This window comes from Phaethon lepturus, unplaced genomic scaffold, assembly GCF_000687285.1.
Source record: "Phaethon lepturus isolate BGI_N335 unplaced genomic scaffold, ASM68728v1 scaffold463, whole genome shotgun sequence".
In the NCBI taxonomy this organism is placed as follows: domain Eukaryota; kingdom Metazoa; phylum Chordata; class Aves; order Phaethontiformes; family Phaethontidae; genus Phaethon; species Phaethon lepturus.
This window is the reverse complement of record NW_010528196.1, coordinates 29962-33288: the sequence shown is the minus strand read 5'-3', so window position 1 is coordinate 33288 and position 3327 is coordinate 29962.

Below are 3327 nucleotides of genomic sequence, written 5' to 3'. Positions count from 1 at the left end.
TTTATCTAAATTTAGTCTAGCATCTCAATTAAAGAGCCTAGGAAGTCACACATTAAAGTGTGCAACCAATATTTTGTATTTATAGAAACATGTAACACGAACTCATTAAACTTGCAAGAAATCTGTAAAAAAAAGTACCCTTTCTTAGAATAGTTACATATATGAGTAGATTGTTCATTAAGAGTGCAAAATCAAAACATTGTGTTGACAGACACTTATGTATCCAGATCATGAACCAAAGTCTACATCTGACTTGATTAAAATAAACAGAGTTTCTCCCAGTTTGTTCTTGTAACTGAATATAACATCTGACTTCATTCAGCATTTCTCACAGGCTTTGTATGATGTCTAACATTATTTCCATGGCATCAGTGACAAACAACTTGATTTCTCCAGGCAGAATTACATATTGGAAACTCACAAGTGCCTATAATTTGAATGGATTCCAACAATTCAGATAGAATAGTGTAGAAAAACACAGTGCATAATCTTCTAAGCATTTTCTAAATTATATATAATTATACATGGCTAAGTCTTTTAAGGAATGTATTATTAATTTGTTGGGTAATTTGGTTAGCTAATCATTAGTAATAAAGACTTGCAATAATCTCATATACATATTATATAATTATGTTAAGCTCATCAGAACAATAGTTTTAAAGATCATCTTATGGGCAGCAGTGTGAAAATCGTTATTAAGGACAGCAATAAGATTAGCTCGATAACAACAGATCTGTACTAAGAGAAAACCTCCACAGGACATAGCACTAAGACTGTCAACAAGCTTGTGCTATTTTCTTCTGGGGACTTATCATCTGTGTGCTTCACTAATGCATCAGCCAGCACAACTGTCACCTCTTTGGGAGCTGGGATTGCAAGACTTAATGACATATTTTGTATGAGGAGAGGATCCTCGGCCTCACAGTTCCTTCTTTGAACAACTTTGTGGGTCGGAGAGGTAAGAAGTTTCAGGCAATGTTCACCTAGGATGTCCAGGGAGACAGATTAACACCTAAAAAAGCTGTGCAGTGCCATCTTTTCGAAACAAAAATCAGCTTAACAGATCTTATCGCTCTCTACAACTACCTGAAAGGGGGTTGTGGTGAGGTGGGTGTTGGTCTCTTCTCCCAAGTAACTAGTAATAGGACAAGAGGAAATGGCCTCAAGTTGCACCAGGGAAGATTTAGATTGGATATTAGGAAAAATTTATTTACAGAGAGAGTGGTCAAGCATTGGAACAGGCTGCCCAGGGAGATGGTAGAGCCACAATCACTGGAGGTGTTCAAAAAACATGTGGACATGGCACTTTGGGACATGGTTTAGTGGGCTTGGTGGTGTTGGGTTAACGGTTGAACTTGATGATCTTGAAGGTTTTTTCCAACCTTAATGATTCTGTGTGATTCTGTGTGTGATTTCCAAATAAATTTGAAAACAATTACATTTAAAATCTTCCATAGTTCTTTAAAAAAAAATAAAACCACCAAACACCAAGTTTACTGAATAATTCAGTTGAAAGCAGATTTCTGTGCTTTTGTTTGGTGGTGGGAAGGGGAATCAATCCTTTATTCCTCCTTACACGGTGTGATGCAACAGCCAGTAAAATAGGTAGAAAGTGGATTGTGGCTGCACATCTCAGCCGGTGGACAGGTTTTTGGCTGCTCTTGACAGAACCGTGTCAACTTTCTGTTGCAAGTTCTTGTGATTATATTTGAATCCAACTTTCAACATCTAATGTAAAAGTAATAGAGGAAAATATGTGAAAACTTAACGCACAAAAAGGAAAACCTCAGTAGGATTAGCAAAATAATCAGTTTGTTAATGTAGATACAAACGCACATTAGGTTCCTAGTCAAGTTGGAATTTAAAACAGTATTAATTTTTTTCCCCCTTTTCAGTTGGTTATATTTTCATATTTCTCTAGAGATTAAGTTTTCATTTCCTTGTCCCATTCAGCACAAAGTCTGAAGAATCCAATTGTATTAAATATATGTATAAAGACTGCTTCTTTCATAAACCTGAATTTTAAATCCAGCAGTGGCTGATTAGAGAAAGACTCCAGCTTTCAGTGTGGGGTTTTTTGGCTGCCTTTTTTTAATATTAAAGCCCAAAATACAGTCATTGAGGTTTTGTTGTTGTTGTTGTTGTTTTCCTAATATTTCATGAACCTGCCAGTCTTGAAGAAACGTGTTGTGCAATATCAGCATTATGGGAAATTGAAGACAATACTGTATTAGATTAAGGCAAGGAGAGGAAGGAATACAACAATGTTTTTTGAAATTTATAACAATGACAGACCCTGAAACTGCTTTAGGGTTATACACTGCAAGGTCCTTATAACTGAATCACTTCAGGTTATAGAATGCCCAAAAAAGGTTTTTTTTTTTTAAAAAACTGTTTTGCAGCTATGGTAGTTAGACTGTCATGCATTAGTAGAGAAATAGTTAATTTTCTGATGTATGTCATTTTATTATTAACATAATTACATAGACCCCTGGTTTTGGTACATAAGTTCTATAGCAGAAAACTTTTTTTGTTTAATGCCTAATAAAAACTCAGCCATTAACTGAATTTTGAACACATTTTGGGTACAAACACTTCTATCATGGGAGAAAGTGCAGTCCAGAGTCAACACAAACTGATCTGCTCCTGTATGAAAGAATGGCTGGGAAAAGAAAAAAAAAAAAAAAAGCTTTTAAGAAATTTTACTGGAATATGTTTTATTTTGGTTGTAGATAGTTGAAGTAGATAGAAACTAAATATGACCAATACAGGATTAAGCAATTGCTTATGTACCAATTTCTAGCCTTCAGAAAAACATCCTTGTAATGTACAAATGTCTTGATTTTATACTGTCTTTTGTACTAGATTTAGAAGAGTTCAGTAAGGCATGGAAGGTGAAATTTTACATGTTGTCTTTACCCTATGAGTCTTGTAAACTAGTTGTGAAGTAGAATTGAAATAGGGCACTACTATGAAATATTGTAACTGTCACTTGAAGGAAATGCATACACACTAGTTAAATTACCATTGGTCTTTTCTCTCCCCCTTCTTTTATATAAGAAGGGTTTCAGGAACAGATACATTCTAGTAAATCATTACAGCAAAGTACATTGAATTAGGCAGAGCTTTTCAAAGAAGACAGAAGGTAGTTTGCTTTTATCACATCCTATCTTCCTGAATACAACATTTTTCACTTCTGTCTCTTCAACCTTTTTTTTTTTTTTCTCGTGTCCTGGTTTCAGCTGGGATAGAGTTCATTTTCTTCCTAATAGCTGGTATAGTGCTGTGTTTTGGATTTAGTGTGAGAATAACATTGAGAACACACTG